This window comes from Schistocerca americana, chromosome 4 (assembly GCF_021461395.2).
Source record: "Schistocerca americana isolate TAMUIC-IGC-003095 chromosome 4, iqSchAmer2.1, whole genome shotgun sequence".
Classification (NCBI taxonomy): Eukaryota; Metazoa; Arthropoda; class Insecta; order Orthoptera; family Acrididae; genus Schistocerca; species Schistocerca americana.
This window is the reverse complement of record NC_060122.1, coordinates 485127268-485145395: the sequence shown is the minus strand read 5'-3', so window position 1 is coordinate 485145395 and position 18128 is coordinate 485127268.

Genomic DNA, 18128 nt, shown 5'->3' with positions numbered 1-18128 from the left:
CTGTTAACTCCAAACGAAAACTTTTGTGCATATTTCCAGCACGATGGGGCAACTTCTCATATGTCAGATTTGTCCTTAGCTCGTATACATACTGATTTTAGAGAAGAGAGGACTATTAGTAAGGGCTTGTGACCACCCCGCTCTCCCGACTTGTCACCGTGTGATTTTTACCTCTGGGGATTTCTAAAGGCTAGAGTCTACCGCAACAATTCCAGAACACTTGACATGTTAAAAAACAACATATGTGAAGATATTTCGAACATTCCTCAAAGAGTACTGAAAAGTGTTTTCCTTAACATGCTTCGTCATGCACAACTTTGCATGGATGTTGGTAGAGAACATTTTGAACACAGACTTTAAACTCCTTTCTAACATAAGCTTACTAAACTAATAACAGTAAATCTGTTACTTAAACTGTTAGTTACATAGTTAATAATGAAACTGTACAATAAAAGTGTAAGAAAGCGATGGTGTACATTCCTTTCAGCACACGGGCTGGTTTTATGTGCACCATTCTGTATATTGATTAGTATGTACGTTTCTTCTAAAAATAATTCGTGCCAATGCTTTACAACGATGACTTACTAAAGTGATGGTGAGGAAATGTTGTCATCTGTCAACATCCGCCTTCTTAGGAACAGGAGTTATTACAGCGCCTGACAAAAAAAGTCAAGCATCCGGAAAACATGGTCGGATGTCAGTGTCGATTTCGTACATGTACACACCCTCTGTGGGTACGTAAATAATTAGAACTGCATCCCCTGTGACAGGTACAGAGACTGACGAAGTGCATTAGTGATGTTCGTATTTAGTACTGTTACCAGGCTTGGTAGCGTATAAAAGGGTGCACAGACCATCAATCAGATGTTGAGTGGTCTCTGTGAAGGACACAGAGATGCCGCATACTTGTGTCAGACAGCGTTATCAGCATCTGATAAGGGCATCACTATGGGCTTCCATTGTCTGGCTGGTCGTATCGTGCAATGTCCACGTTTTTAGGGTATTAGGATGTGACAGAGGCCCATTGTTGGACTTCATAGGAACGTGACGGCAGGCATACTCGTCGAGGTTCCGGTCGACCACATCTAACCACCGCAAGGGAGAATCACTGTACTGTGCACCGAGGATGCCGTCCTGCCGTCCGAGGAAAAGTAATAGACTTCCTGCAACATTCTGTCATCCTGCACCACTGACCCGGGACTAGCAGCAGCCGAACTAGGTAGTTAACCATCCCTTGCGTAAGCTGCCGTTAACACTAAGACACAAACGGCTAAATCTGGAGTGGTGCCGTGACCAAAACGTCTGGACTGTTGGCGAACGGCATCACACTGAATACATCGATAAATCAGGGCTCTGCACTCTCCCTGACGACAGTTGTGAGTAGGGCAGCGACCTGGAGAGAAGGCCCATTCTTTCAATGTTTTAGAGATGTTTCAGGTCACTGCTGGTAGTGCAAGAGGACTCTGACGCCACGACCGTCACTGACATCCTGCATCCTCATGTGTTACCTGTCATGCAATAATATCGTGCCATTTTTCAAGAAATCAATGCTCATTCGCACATGGTAGGTGCTTCTATGAACTGTCCGTGTGTTAACGAGGTGCTCCAGTGGCCAGCAAGACTGCCAGATCTGTCCCCGTTACAACATGGTTGGGAGCAGCTCGGACGTTAACACCGTCCCAGTGCCAGTATTACGCAAATCAAGGACCAGTTGCAACAGCTGTGGACCAGCTTGATTGAGGAGAAGAGAAATGGCTCTGTGACACCCTTTCCCACCACAACACCGCACTGCATCTAGGCCGGAGAGTGTTGGTAGGTTGATTTGAGGGAGGGGACCAAACAGCGAGTTCATCGGTCCCAACGGATTAGGGAAGGATGGGGAAGGCAGTCGGCCGTGCCCATGTAAAGGAACCATCCGGGCATTTTCCTGAAGCGATTTAGGGAAATCGCCGAAAACCTAAATCGGAATGGCCGGACGCGGGTTTGAACTGTCGTCCTCCCGAAGGCGAGTCTCGTGGTAACCACTGCGCCACCTCGCTCGGTACCAGAGCTTATGCAACGTCATACTGATAAGTACGATCACAGTGCCAAGTTCTTTGTAAATTCGTCTCAATTTTGTGATCGCTGAAACAATGTCACATACCCCCTCAACCGGTAAAGCTTCATTTCGTTTCCTCTCTCCCCTTTTGCGAGCGTCTCTTTTTAGTCAGTCAGTGTATATTCTTCTTGAAGACCGACAGTATTTTACGTGTCTGATACATCTTTCCCATAAAGGAAAACAGTTTTGTCATGGTTGACTCTCACAGGGGTTCAATAATTCTCAGGGAAAGCATCTGCTCTAGGGGACTTTTATCTCCTTAAGCCTTTTAGAGCTCCGTCAAATTCTTCTCGAAGTGTTATATCTCCCATAATATTGTCTTAGAGCTCACTTCCCTTGTATTTAGTTACAAAACCTAGTGTCGACACAGGGCACTGCTGTGCCACTTATATTAACCCCAATGGCAGCCCGCTTCTCTGGAGACATGCTGTACAGTTGAGGTTAGCGAATGTTCCAAACATTTTACATGTGTAGCAGTAGTAGTAGTAGTAGCTGCAGCAGCAGCAGCAGAAGTAGTAGTAGCAGTCAGTTACCTACTAAGTGTCCTGTTAAACCAGAGCCTATACGATTCCAGAGTACTACCGTAATAATTCTGATGAACGCAAAACTGCCGGCTGACTCAAAACGCGTTTCCAGATAGAACGCAGCCAAGCCACTTAACGTTTTCTCCTATTTATCGTTATTTTCCTGAGACAAAAAATGGTTCAAATGGCTCTGAACACTATGCGACTTAACTTCTGAGGTCATCAGTAGCCTAGAACTTAGAACTACTTAAACCTAACTAACCTAAAGACATCACACACATCCATGCCCGAGGCAGGATTCGAACCTGCGACCGTAGCGGTCGCTCGGTCCCAGACTGTAGCGCCTAGAACCGCACGGCCACCCCGGGCCGGCTTCCTGACACAGGACCGTAACATCGTCAATGGTGCATCCAGGTGACCAAAATTCGCTCGTATGGCTGACGACGAAGTATATATTTTGAAAGCTGTCGAAGATATAGCCGTTAGCACAGGACATGTTGCCGCAGCCTTTGATGTATTTCATAGTACCGCGTAGAACGTACTTAATGGGCAGTTCATGCATCCGTATCATCTTCACTATCCGCGGGGTCTATACTCTGCCGATCGCCGTGTGTGGGGAGAACATTTACAGGTGGCTTGTTGCACAAATTGCCAATCGTGTTTTCAATATTCTTTGCAGATGAGGTAACATATTTAAGGTATGGCATATCAGGCGTTCACAACCAACATTTGTGTCCGGTTGGAAATCTCTATGCGATATTTGACAGCAGCCGTTATTTGAGATTAATGTGTGGCAAGCAATCTCAGGTGACTATGTTATAGGTCCGTATGTTCCTCCCAGCACATCATACAGGTGCCACATAAATGAACCATATTTAGAGTACACTTCCAAACTTGCTATATGTTGTGCCCGTATAAGTAAGAGTAGGTATGTAGCTTATGTATGATGGCGGTTCAGCAATTTTCAGTCACTTTTTTTCACAATGATGAAATCAACCATGACAGATGGATGGATAGGTACGGGTTAATTCCAAGGTCTAGACATTCCTTTTGCCTAAATCCTTCCACATATTACGCTGATCCACAAAGGATTTTATACAGGAACCAGAGTAGACAGTCCCTAGAGATTTTGAAGCGCTGAACGTAAATATCACGATAAAAGTTACTCCTACTCAGGGTTGGAAGTAAGTTGGAACTTTATGGTTCGCCTATATTGCTACCGCAATCAATAAGATATACACATTAATTGACCTAGTTTACTCTCACCGTTTCTTTGCCTTTCTCTCCTGGGCGGTGTTTCGAGCATCCCTCTATAGCATCCTCCTTCGTCCTGTGTACCGCTCTGCCGGCCGGAGGGGCCGAGCGGTTAAAGGCGCTACAGTCTGGAACCGCACGACCGCTACGGTCGCAGGTTCGAATCCTGCCTCGGGCATGGATGTGTGTGATGTCCTTAGGTTAGTTAGGTTTAAGTAGTTCTAAGTTCTAGGGGACTTATGACCACAGCAGTTGAGTCCCATAGTGCTCAGAGCCATTTGAACCATTTTTTTGTGTACCGCTCTTCCAGGAGAGAAATGTCCTGGTGGAACCGCTCGCTGTGCTCAACACTGAGTGCACCGGAGTTCTCTGGGAACACATCGAAGTGTATTTTCAGGGTCATATTGCATCACAGACCTTTTAAACATGAATGATTTCATCCACGAGATCCCTTTAGTTCTCGGCTCTCCTGTTCCCCAAGAACAATGTTGCCACGTTACAAAAAGACAGTGCCACTCATGCAGCTGATCGGGTGTTAGAATGGACTCGAAATGCGTGTCCCCCAGCAGCTGCCGTATCTGAGGACCAACGAATATCCCCTTTGTGACCTTCTCTGCGCCGAGTCGTGGAAATTTCTTACACAGATATTGAAATTCTGCTTTATTACTATGTACAGCCTTAACAAATGCTGCCATGAGTCCCAGCTAAATGTGTTATAGTGGGAGATCATATTTGTTTGGATTCACTAGAGGTTCTTGGGAAAAAAATTTTGGTCCAGGCACCAGAGCTGTTCGTGGAGACCATTCCCTCTGTGTTAGAGTTTTTGTCTTGTACGACTCTCCCACTCACACAGGTGACAGCAACACTTAGTGTAACCCCCTTGAAAATCCAACAACATTGCAATGACTTTGAAACTTCCACATCTGGAACCGCGCGACTTCTGCGGTCGCTGGTTCGAATCCTGCCTCGGGCACGGATGTGTGTGATGTCCTTAGGTTAGTGAGGTTTAAGTAGTTCTAAGTTCTAGGGGACTGATGACCTCAGAAGTTATGTCCCATAGTGCTCAGAGCCATTTTTTGAAACATCCACATACCAGCCATTCTTGGCAATTGTAATTAACACAGTTTACAACGGATTTCAAAAAATGGTTCAAATGGCTCTGCGCACTATGGGACTCAATATCTTAGGTCATAAGTCCCCTAGAACTTAGAACTACTTAAACCTAACTAACCTAAGGACATCACACACACTTTCTCTGCCTCGTGATGACTGGGTGTTGTGTGCTGTCCTTAGGTTAGTTAGGTTTAAGTAGTTCTAAGTTCTAGGGGACTGATGACCATAGATGTTAAGTCCCATAGTGCTCAGAGCCATCACACGCACCCATGCCCGAGGCAGGATTCGAACCTGCGACCGTAGCAGTCCCGCGGTTCTGGACTGCAGCGCCAGAACCGCACGGCCACCGCGGCCGGCACAACGGATTTCAATATGGTCTCACTTTCTTCAGCTATGGCAGAATATGCGACAGGGATAGATCGCCTTTCAATACTAGTACGTAGGAAGACTGATGTAGGAAGGATGATTCCGCACAACACGACTATTGAGACAGTCGTTAACTAATGTTGTGGGGTAGCCCGTCGAGGTAATCGGGAAGAGGACGACCGCAGCTCCTTCCACACCGGGTATCGTGATGTCCTCGTATCCCCAAATAAAGGTCCGCTGATGACGTGGCCATTGCATAAACAGATACCGAGTTATCGCCTCAGTAACGCGGTTTTCCGCTTTGTTATAAGCTGTCCGCTGGTCAACTTCCCTGCGGTACTGTGTTCCTTGTAAATGCATCACTATTTTGGAGAGGAGTTGTAATACGGCCAACAGAAACCAAAGGATCTTACTTAGACAGCTTGCAGACAATTTTTGGTTTACTTAAAGAAACAGCAAAGAGTGTCAGTCAATTTTACAGGTCAGTCTTGATCACTTTTTTTTTTTTACGTTTCACTACGACCGGTTTCGGCTACTGCATCTTCAGATCTGTTAAAAAACAAAAATCGTGTGTAACCACCTAAGCTAGTTTGCTGGCGCTAAATCTATAAAAGTCCTAGTGCTACATAAGAAAGATAAAACGTTTACATGATTAACAGTCACGCATACCAGCCATACATACCATAAAATATTCTGATGTAGTATCAACGTCATACTAAACATGTAGGTACGTAGTAAGTGCTGGTGATGATCAGAAGGCATCTGGTAGTTATGCAAGGAAACTGAGGCCAGCAGAGGGCATTATAGCTAGGCTACATGATTAACCAGAATCGCAACTGTTATGGTTAAAATGTGGTATGCGTAGTCATTAATTAAAATTCGGTCGGCCAGAGTGGCCGAGCGGTTCTAGGCGCTACAGTCTGGAACCGCGCAACCGCTGCGGTCGCAGGTTCGAATCCTGCCTTGGGCATGGGTATTTGTGATGTCCTTAGGTTAGTTAGGTTTAAGTAGTTCTAAGTTCTAGGGAACTGATGACCACAGCAGTTAAGTCCCATAGTCCTCAGAGCCATTTGAACCAATTAAAATTACTTCACATGGCAAAACGAGCGTCTGATAATAAAACATGTACTGACATACTCCAAGTGGAATTGGATCGATAGTTAAAATCCAGATAAAAAATGCAAATATTAATAATGTGAAGCTTCTAACCCGCCAAGGTAAAACATACAGTTGCATAAAAGTCAGTATAAAAAATATAAGATTAAAAACACCTATAAAATAAAATATTCTAGCCTGACAGATCAATTAGAGTAAACGTAATTAACACTTGCCGCCCTGATTTTACGACCCTCCACCTAATTGCTTAAGGTGGGTCTTTATTAACCACTTAGCCGCTACGATCGGTATATGGGCGCTGATGTGGCTGAACCTCCACACCAGTTCCCACATCCAATCGCACCGTTGCCCGTGTCCCGCCACATGGAGGCGGGTCATAGTTAATCGTGTTTTGTTTTTGTCTCTTTTATTTTGTTTTCTTTTACTTGGTTATCTTTGTTTGCTATTTATCTTTCTTTTCTTTTCTTTATGGCAGCTTTCCCAAAACGTTTAACAAAAATTTACATGAAGTTTAAATTTTGAAAAAGAAATACAAAAAAATATAGTTTAGAATGAAGAAAAGGAAAGAAGATAGAAAATGAAGAAGTTTATAATCCCTCCACCCTGGGGAACTGAGGATGAAAGCCTTGGATTTACATGAAGTTTAAATTTTGAAAAAGAAATACAAAAAAATATAGTTTAGAATGAAGAAAAGGAAAGAAGATAGAAAATGAAGAAGTTTATAATCCCTCCACCCTGGGGAACTGAGGATGAAAGCCTTGGATTTAGTCGTCAAGCCATTGATCCTCAGTCTCCAATCCTTTGCTTACCTTTAACTAAGAAGATCTATACTAATCTAATTTCTATGCTAATTACTTAGATAATTACGCTATTAACAGGTTTAAAGTGTCGTGTTTGTCTGTGGCAGTTGCAACGGTGCGCCTTCCCTGCTTACATCTATTCACGTTGAGCTTTAGTTATGAGTAATCTATTGTGATATATGTGCATTATGTTTAAACTAATGCGTTTCTGTCGGTCTTCTTTCTGTCTCGGTTTTCATCCTCCACACTATGGCTTCTATGTAGGTGCTGCATCTAGGTTTGTCGTCTGTACGGTCTCTCGCGCCTGTACTCTTTATGGCATTTCATCTGAGATTTTTTTTCTGTCAGTACGTTTAGTTCTTCCCATAATTCTGGTGTTCTGATTGCATCGTATATGTGTCGTTCAGTTTGTAAGTGTTGTATTCTTGGTGTGTTCCTGTGTCGTATGTATTTCCCGCAGAATAGGATTGTGTGTTCCGGAGTTCCCATACCTCCGCATGTACATGTAGATGTGTCTCTTAGACTCACGCGGTTCAAGTGCGTGGGATAAGGTCCGTGCCTAGTCAAGAAATGCACCATGCCGCGGCTAGGATCGGCATGTTTCATTCTTAACCTTTCCGTGATATCCGGAGAAAATGTATGTACTCTCCGTCCCTTATCACTTGTGCCCCCCGCGCGACCGCTATGGTCGCAGGTTCGAATCCTGCCTCGGGCATGGATGTGTGTGATGTCCTTAGGTTAGTTAGGTTTAAGTAGTTCTAGTTCTAGGGGACTGATGACCTCAGAAGTTAAGTCCCATAGTGCTCAGAGCCATTTTTGAACTTGTGCCCCATTCTTTTTGCCATGTATCGATTTTCCATTGTTTGAGGTCCCGCTTGTTGTTCAGCAGAGAACCAGTTATTATATTCACCTGGTCTAGTCTGCCCATCTTTAACCAGTACCGCGCTGCCCGATGTTATATCTATCGGGAAGATTCCAAGCATTACACACAGCGCTTCGATCGATGTCGTGGCAAATGCTCCAGATAGTCGCATTAGGGCGCTTCTCTGCCCTCGCCTAACTGCGGTTCTGTTTGTGAGGAGGTTGAGTCTGTGCGCCCATGTACTGGCCGCGAAACATAGTGCTGATTCGAAGAGCGCGCAGTGGTAGGTTCGTGTGACTGACAAAGTCTGTATTGTCTTGAATTTATCCTTGCCAGTTTGTGCAGTATTTTTTCTGCATTCTCTGTTGATATTCTAATGTGTTCATGGAAATTCAGCCTTTCATCTATCTGTACGCCCAAGTAGTTGGTTACTCTCGTTCTTTTTATGTTGTTTTCTCATATTTTGACCGATGGGTTGCGTTTTAATTGACCTTTCAGAAGCGTGTATGTTTTTTTGTTACCCGGTATTTTGAGATTGTTTGTGTTGCACCATTGTGTTATTGTTTGCAATGTGCCACTCGCCTTCTCCTCTAGCCAAGGTCTTTGCTGAGATGACCACTAGCAGGTCGTCTGCATATGCGACAACTCCATCTGTCCTATTGTACCCATCCAGCAGTTGCAAAAGGGGTTCAAAGATTATGTCCCAGAAGATGGGCCCACAGATCGAACCCTGGGGGCAACCTTTGGTAATTTTCATTATTACTTTCTGGCTGCCCACACGCCATTCCACTATTCTATCACTACAGTAGTCTAATAGGCTATTGTATAAGGCTGCGGGTACTTCCATCTGGTGTAACCTCAGAAACAAAGCTGGCCACCACGGGTTGTCAAAAGCCCCTGCGATGTCAATCACAATTGCCAATGAGTATTTGTTGTCTGTATTTTGTGTAATTTCGAGAGCGGTGTTAATTGCGTCATCAATGCTTTTGCCTTTTCTAAATCCAAACAGGAGTGCGTTTCGCCCAAGAAGGGCTCTGTGAGCCTGTAAGCGGTCACACAGTAGCCTCTCTTGGACTTTTGCCATGATATTTATTAGACATATTGGTTGGTATGATTTAGCATCTGATGGGTCTCTGTCTGCTGACTTACGTATAATAACTGCGCTTGAGGTTTTCCAGATTGTCGGTACGCGGCCTAGCCGTAAGGCGTCATTTAATAGTTCTGTTAAGTAAGGAGTGATCTGTGGTGCTAGCCTCTTAAGCACCTCTGCATGGATCCGATCCGGTCCTGGTGCTTTCTTATTTTTTAGTTCTCTTATCGCTGCCGCAACTTCCTCGTGCGCAAAGGGACAGGTGACAGTAATTGTGTTATATGGTTCGTGTAGTTCATGCCTTATTGCAGTCTGTTCCTGTGTGTCTGTGCCGATGACGTCCGCCGGGAGGAGTTTGTTCAGCAGATATTGTGCTGTGTTTCTCCATCCCGTTCTCATCGTACCGTCCTCCTGCCGTAGCGTGCCTAGTGCCAATGGTGTCTTAATTTTGTATGTCAATATTCTGTATTGTTCCCCCCAGATGTTTTGTTGTGTATGTGTGACCACGTAGCTTTCCCATTGTTGTTGGTCTGGTTTGCAACAAGGTTTTTTCAAAAAGGTCTTCAGCTTCCCTGTATGCAGCCAGTCTTATTGGTCTGTCTCTTTGTATCAAGTTCTCTGATACAGTCTTACTCTTTCTTGTCATGTCCCTTTTTAGTCTGGTTAGTTCGTCTGACCATTGAGTTACCCATTCTTTGTTGGTTTTGATCTTAGGTATGGCTGATTCTTAGGCTTTTGTATTATTTCTGTAAGTTTATGTGCCCTAAAGTCCACGCTTCCTTGTATGTTCTCTATGTTTTCATGTTGAACCATTTGTTGTAGTCTAATCCAGTTCGCCCTTTTGAAACTGAAATGTGCTGTGTTGTATATAATGTGGTGGTTGTTTGGGGTGAGTTTGATTTCAATTATGTTATCGTCGCTAGTAGTCAGAGTCGTGTGTGGTCCGCCTTTGTAACCGTCCTAGAGCTTTATCGTTCATTACGGTAATGTCGATTTTGATATTGGATCCGTCTGCTCTTCTATAGGTAGATCCTCATTTATCATATATAATTGTGTCTCCTGTATGCTGTCACTGACTTTTCGTCCCCTGTCATCTGTTCTGTCAAATTGCCATAATGTGGATCTGGCGTTAATGTCTGCACATATAATTAGATTCCTATGTCTAGAGTACAAAGCTATGTCCTTAATCATTTCTATGTATGGTTCTATATCGTCCCTATACTGACGCTATCACCTATGTGTCTGCTCCTTTAGTTAGCTCTGCAGTGGGCAGATGACTATTGCACAGCTGCGAGATCTTTATCGTGTTTATCTTTCTGTTTAAAACTACCAGGGCAGCCTTGCAATTCTGACTGTCAGATATTGCGACAGCGTCCCAGGGCAAATTTGTCAATTTACCCTGGGTTGTTGCGTAGGGTTCCTGCAGGCAGTGAATGTCCGCTATCAAGTCTAGTGCAACCCGCGGCAGTTCTGCGCTTACAAGGGTACTTCTATTCGTGTTTGCCGGCTGTTGTGGTCGAGCGGTTCTAGGCGCTTCAGTCCGGAACAGCGCGGCTGCTACGATCGCAGGTTCGAATCCTGCCTCGGGCATGGATGTGTGTGGTGTCCTTAGGTTAGTTAGGTTTAAGTAGTTCTAAGTTCTAGGCGACTGATGACCTCAGAAGTTAAGTCACATAGTACTCAGAGCCATTTGAACCAGCCTATTCGTGTTTAATTGAAGTATGTTCATGGGTGTTTTACATGTAGATAAAATTTACTGCCTGTCTGTGTGTAGTCAAAGTCAGTTCCACCGTGCGCCCTCACTTGGTCCTTGTACACCTGATGTGGGCTGTGGCTTCTTCCCTCCGCCTGCACGCAAGTAATCGTAATTGTAAGGTAAATAACAAAGCAGTGACTATTAATTAAAAATTAAGAAATCGATAGACGATAATATATCCGGAGTGTGGTCTCAATGGCGGCAAGTCGTGCTTGCTTTGTATGAAGTACTTGTTTTCCTGCGGTGGAACTTGCGGCTGGCGCACACTAACGCACGCGAATCCGCTGGGGCGCTCAACGTTGCCCAAACCAATAGGTTTCTAAATACATCAAAATAAGCATTTAGGTTAAACTCATTTTGTTCATACGGCAGTAGTTCCGGTTGCCGTTTTATGTGCACATAAATCTCCATTTCTTCGAGTAGGATCAGTAACTGTCCCTTTGGCACCCTATGCAACACTTTCATATTATTCTCTATGGTTCCTACCGAATTCTGAAGGGAAACAGAATAATATAGGGCGCCAAGGGGACAGTTACTGAACCTATTCAAAAATCACGGACTCATTTTCAGACTTTATCTTTTCAATTGATGTCAGTCAAGATGACCACGTTATTGAGACTATCTCTTTGTGATTGGATTGGATTGTTTGGGGGAGGAGACCAGACAGCGAGGTTATCGGTCTTATCGGATTAGGGAAGGACGGGGAAGGATGTTGGCCGTGCCCTTTCAAAGAAACCATCCGGGCATTTGCCTGGAGCGATTTAGGGAAATCACGGAAAACCTAAATCACGATGGCCGGACGCTGGATTGAACCTTCGTCGTCCCGAATGCGAGTCCAGTGTCCTCTTTCTGACATTGCGGTATTGTTCATCCGGCATAATATGCTATAGTTTGAATAAACAGCCACAAAAAGAAGTATAAAGCTATAGAAACGAACTTTACCCCGTAAACCGAATGCACGCAAATACACAATCAGCTGAGGATGAAGAACAGTATAGCGTTGCTAACTCTCAGATTTCAGTATGGTGTAAAGCCATCAAGCACAGCCATCAGAACGTCTAAATGCACAACGGGCGTTCGGTAAGTAATGCAACACATTTTTTTTTCTAAAAACAAGTGTGTATTTATTCCGGATTGCAATACACCATATTATTCCCCTCTCTTTTGTCTACAAATCCATGTTTTTGAACATAATCTGCATTCAATACGACGGCCTTACGCCACCTTACTGGGACCACTCTACTGGTCGACGTCGGAACCAACTTCTTGCTATATCAATAACCTCTCCATCAACCATGTACTGCTTTCCGCAGAGTGCATCTTTCATTGTGCCAAAAAGATGAAAGTCTGAAGTTGCGAGACGTGGGCTTCAGGATGGATGAGGAAGAACAATCTGACGAAATTTTGTTGCGACGATGACAGACGCATCGCACAACGTCTCGTCGTGCTTTTGTTCACAGCCAGACCTCTGTAAACTTTATGCAGGCGTCTATGATTATCAGTGATGCTCTGGTTTTCCGGCAAAGGAAACACACACACAGGTCTCTGCTTGGAATTCACCTCCGCTACAGACGCCACATTAAAGATTACGTATAGCGCCGCCACCTGTCTAAACTTCATGAAACTATAGGTCTGAAGCGGGAATATTCAATGGTGCCCCACAAAAAAACTCCGCATTTTTTCAACCGAAACTGGTCGAAAAAAATGTTGGATTACTTATTAAATACCTCCGTATCATTAAATTAAGAACGGGATGAATTTGTTGTCTATTTCCTTACACGTAGTCTGTTGGCAAGTACACAAACCATTGCAGCAACTGACACTGTCCGAAGCTGCTGTTTAAGATCTCATAAATGCCTCAGAACTGATGATACCCTCAGACAGAAAATATGCAATGAAGACCTGTCTAGGCCAAAATACGACACACATGACTTTTAGCGATATAATTGTTTGCCTGAACTTCACATTTTTTGATGATATTGAGTGCCTCCGTTCCATGGATTATTGTTTTGATTCTGATGTAAAAAGAGCCGCCCATTTGAAGTCTCTAGTGCCAGTTCAGCTTAAAAGTTCATCACCTTCACTTCTGTACCGCTTAAGGAAACTCAAATCACTGTGTAGACGATTTGTTTCGGGCACCTCAGTCAGCATGAGCACCACGTCTTATAGTTTACCCTAATTGTCAGAATTTCATATGCACCAGTTCTTGAAACTTGAGGAAACTCATTAAACACGAACGAAATCGTAAAGCGTTTGTTTCCTTGAATCTTTTCACCAACTTTCCTCACTAAGTCGTCTATGTCGTACTTAATTCAGAGCATTAGTACGGCCACATTTACACGCTGTAACCATTCTCATATCACTACATCATTGACAGTGTTATCTTCACAAACTTTACGAACTGTAAATGTCGTATCGTATTGTTGGTGGGGATATCGCACAAGTTGGGTTGCGCCGCCTGTGGGACAGGATGCTCTTTCTTCCCGCACTTTGGCGTCTTTCCCTGCGGATAAGCGAGAGCTGTATCTTTTGCGTATTTATAAGAGTGCAGGTGAGTATAACGAATGCGTGTATAGTGTAGTGTTATGTCTGTGTTGCGTGATGATGAGAGAGGGGAGAGGGTGAAACAGGTGCCGTCACGTAGTCTATTCCTCCCGAATAGAATCCAGGGGAATTACCATAAACAGTGTCACATGCGCTCACTTCATAAGGCACTGCGGAGGGCTCCGAAATTTAATTCAGTACAATGGCGCTGAGGCATTTTAAAGAAGCACGAGCAAACACGAACACTGGTAGCCAGTGACTGCAGGTACGCAGCGCGTCGGAAGACAGTTTGCCGCAGCGCTGCAGTAGTCGTGCTTAAAAATGGCGCTAACCCTTTAACAAGTAAAAATGAAGAATAACTTAAAAGAAAAACGCTCGTAGAATGCCCTGTAAGAACCTACATTTCATGGTATGAAAAACCCATTCGTCTGTTTCAATGAAACTTTTTTTTAGATTGTGAGCTTTCATCGAGTAAACGATGTTCCTAATATGGTAACCTTGATACTATTTTTTTCTATATTCATCATAGTATAATTGAAAAGTAACTGAAACCCATAATACCTGCTCCAGTACACTACATTTTCAGTCTTAGTCTCTCACAGAAAAGCTAATACTTCCTTCCTAGTTTAACGAAATCGCTATGAAATTTTTCGTTAAAGAATAAAATTTGCTTTTAAGTTAATTTTCTTTACCTTACTTTCTTTGCGTGCGAACTTTGTTGTAGAACCTCTCTCTTATTTACGTGTGGTAATAAAAATTTTCACTTTCAAAAGAATTACGTACATTTAAAAATTACGTGAACTCATTAACTGATTAAGAATATTTGGTCGAAAATTAAATTCTTTACATCATTCGGCCTTGGCACACATTTTCTAAATGCAGTGGATTTTTTGTTAAATATTTTTACTGAATTCTTTCCCGGCGTTAGCTTTTGAACACAAGATTATCACTATTAGCAGAAAATGGTTAATTATTACCAAGCCGACATTTAATTATCACTGATCAAACCTACTTCGCTATACATTAAAGTTATTTGAAAGAACCAAAATTGTTAAATTTCAATGTTAACTATCCGTCTAAGAATGCACAAATGTGTAACTATTTTTTAAAATCTCAGTCAGTCTCTGGATCGCTGTAAAAGAAGAACATTCTCTTAATTCACTGTTAATTTTTTATCTATCTGTTCCCGATTTACGAGTTTGGTTGATTTTTCCTTTAGCGGAACAATTTTTTAAATGTGCCGCCGCTGCAAATCGATCGATCGCGGCACAGCCCAGCAACACCGCTAAAAAATTCTGAAAACTCTTTAAAGAAATATTATAGATGACATGGGCAAGCTAATTTACATTAATAATACACACTTTTTATAAATTTCAATTTATTTTTTACCACAACAAATATTCAACTCACATTAGTTCGTAATTTCTCCTTCAATGGCGGCTAAATCTAGATACAGACAAATGACGTCTACCCATTCACCAAATACATCGACACAGCTTCCTACCGCTTTCAGCTCTAAACGAGGAAGACCAAAGAATACATAGTGCATTGTGCTTTTATAGTATTGCTGACTATTAACATTTCTTTGTGATTTCACGACATTATTTCCCTCTGGCTGAATTTCACGTCTCTGTTATCACAGATATTGACACATTTCGCAATTACATTATTAATATAGAAATATTACCATCCTAAATACAGAGAGAATACTACTACAAAAAATATTACAATAATAACAAATGTCTTTTACGCAAAATTCAATAATATTTTTGTTAAATAATTACATTATACATAAATGCTCAGAGCGGCGTATATGGTACAAATAAATTTTAGTTTGTTAATGTGTGAGTTTGCCAGGGAACGTTACACTAGGTACCTTTGCTACAGTTCACGTCGTCCAGGGTATCAGACAATGAATTAACGTGGGCTGGGATTGCTGATTACGTTTGTAGAGGAAGTCATTGTTTTAACTGGAATTGCGCTTCATATGGCGCTCGGGGTTTGATGAAGAACTCTCACAGCTATATATTTTGCTAACTGAACACGTCTATTACTCAGTAGTCAAGTGTAGCCCCCCTAACAGCGAAATTTTAGCTGCAGTTATTACACAGTCAGTCCCAACATTCTACATAGCTGATTCCCAGCATCTCACATTGATAACGGGCCAGCTCCGCAAGTGGTTGCTTCGTTATAATGTTTCGTTGAAGTCAACATGGTTTCACTGATACCAAATTCTCAATTCACATTAGCCTTATTTCGACAGAAACTAAGGGAGATGGCCAAACAAGATAAATATGATATTATGTACTTATACTCGAATACAGTTTTGTGAGGTTAGTTTTATGACTGCGTCTGAAAATTCTAGTTATTTCCTGGATCCAAAACGCCAACGACCGACATTTTGCATCAAAAAATTAACTTTTACACGTTAATGAAATATGTTGAACCAGCTTGAAATATGCATTAATCGTTTCCTTTCCCTTTGTATACGAAGAAAATAAATTTCACGGTATGAATAACCTATTCGTTTGCTTCGATGTAGATGGTTTAGACTGACTTTTCATCGAGTATCGTGCTTTAGTGTTCGAATATTTACGTTTCTGAAAAATATATATTCACGTAATGACGGCTGAATTTTCAGTATTCTTTCGACAAAATTAGCTTGTAGAAGCTACCATCACACTGTGTTCTCCGAGTGTTTTATACTTTATATATATATATATATATATATATATATATATATATATATATATATAATCACTAATGCCGGAGAAAATCTAGTAAATGGGAGATGAAATTTATGACGCATGTTTACGACTGGAATAGTAAATGTGTGCGCAAATGTATTTGCTATCGTAAAGGGTATATTTTTTTGTAACAAGGCAGTGTAATACCTTTTTAATGCTAATCGTATAATAAAGATTGTAATTATGTTTACCTCCTTAATCACTTCGATGTTTTAAAATATATGAAATGTAATACATCAGATGAATCTCTTATATTACTTTCATGTAAATTTTATTGTGAGTAATTTATATGTAATTTGTACGTATAATGTAATATGTACAAAATGTTATATATTAGATGGATATGTTGTATTACTTTCACGTAAATTGTATTGTGTGTAATCGATATGTAAAGCGCTTTGTTCCGTTAGAGTATATTATCTCTATAAAATTTTGTCGGAGGGGAAGACGAATACCGCCAGTCAAAGCCGGCACTCGGAAGTGCATGTATGAATGGCAGGGTCATGTCTGAATGTTAGTAAAGAAATCTATATTTTGTAAGAAGTTGTTTTGTTAATGTAAAAGGAAAAAAACACAAGATTCTGAAGTATAGCGAGTCTGCGGTAGAACTAGGTTACGCAATGACAAACGGACGGAAACATAACGTTGATTAATCGAAAAGTAATAACTTCGTGGAAGAAGAAGGGGGTTTTCATTGTGGCGGAAGTTGGAAATCATTAAGAAGAAAAGAGAAAAACTGCACCGAGACGGAGGGCTCTGTATAAGCGTGTGGAAATGGGTGGAACACAGGATTTTCGAGAAAACTGTTCCGTCGACATTGTTTCAGTAAAACGTTAGCTCTTCGAGAAAAGAACTGATTCTAGAATTCAGCGAAGAAGATCACTCGCAAGGGGGGAGGATTTGGAAGAAAGAAGCAAAGCAAGAAACAAGATTTCCAAGGCAGAAGATTTATCAAGAATTAATCCAGAAGACAGCGGTAGGTCAAGACTGACGATATGTTGAGAAGTGAAGCGTCTGAAAATTCTAGTTATTTCCTGGATCCAAAACGCCAACGACCGACATTTTGCATCAAAAAATTAACTTTTACACATTAATGAAATATATTGAACCAGCTTGAAATATGCATTAATCCTCAAGAAAACGTGAGTATATTGTGGTTTCACTGTAACAGATTACTGAACAGTTAACAGGTTGGTTTTGTTTGAGGAGAGAACGTGGGTTATGCCAGCACTAAGGACTGTGTTGACAATCAATTATTTTGTATACCGAACTGAGAACAGATTTCCTAAAGTTCCGTTGATTCGATTGAGAGCTGTAGCGTACGACATCTGAGAGAAAAGGCCAATAAAGTGACGACTCACTAGTGAAATACACTGAAGCGCCAAAGAAATTGGTATAGGCAGAAATATGTAAACAGGCAGAATGCGTCGCTGCGGTCGGCAACACCTTTATAAGACAACACGTGTCAGGCGCAGTTTTTAGATCGGTTACTGCTGCTACAGTGGCAGGTTATCACTAAGTGAGTATGAACATGGTGTTGTTGTCGGCGCACGAGCGATGGGACACAGCATCGCCGAGGTAGCGATGAAGTGTGGATTTTCCTCACGACCATTTCACGAGTGTACCGTGAATATCGGGAATCCGGTAAAACATTAAATCTGTGACTTCGCTGCGTACGGAAAAAGATCCTGCAAGAACGGGACCAACGACGACTGAAGAGAAACGTTCAACGTGACAGAAGTGCAACCTTCCGCAAATTGCTGCAGATTTCAATGCTGGGACATCAGCAAGTGTCAGCGTGCGAACCATTCAACTAAACATCATCGATATGGGCTTTCGGAGCCGGAGGCCCACTCGT